Source organism: Frankliniella occidentalis, unplaced genomic scaffold, assembly GCF_000697945.3.
Source record: "Frankliniella occidentalis isolate FOCC.00 unplaced genomic scaffold, Focc_3.1 Scaffold22, whole genome shotgun sequence".
Taxonomy (NCBI): Eukaryota; Metazoa; Arthropoda; class Insecta; order Thysanoptera; family Thripidae; genus Frankliniella; species Frankliniella occidentalis.
In genome coordinates, this window is record NW_026267152.1 from 964,516 (window position 1) to 964,890 (window position 375).

Consider the following 375-nt stretch of genomic DNA (forward strand, 5'->3'; position numbering starts at 1 on the left):
TATTTAATGTACATACAACAACAAAAGACCACTAGAGTAATTTTGAGGCGAAATCGGGGCGCTGTGGCTCCAATAGGTCCGGAGTTGGAGCCGTTTTTCGAGAAATTGGAGATTTTAACAAATTTGCCTACACAACTACTTTGAGTCGTTCAAACGCAGGTGTCTGAATGCGCTAGCTTATCGCCCATTGCAGTGTCTATTTATATTTACTTAAGTAATGTTCCCGCGAAATCGAGGCGCTGTGGCTCCAACAGAACTAGAGTTAGAGCCGATTTACGTCAAAATTTGGGTCACGGAGCGGCGGAAAGGGGGCTATTCTAGCTCCCCGGGCCTGGGGCCGCGCAGCAAGCCAGCAGTAGGGCATGTTTTGGTGGT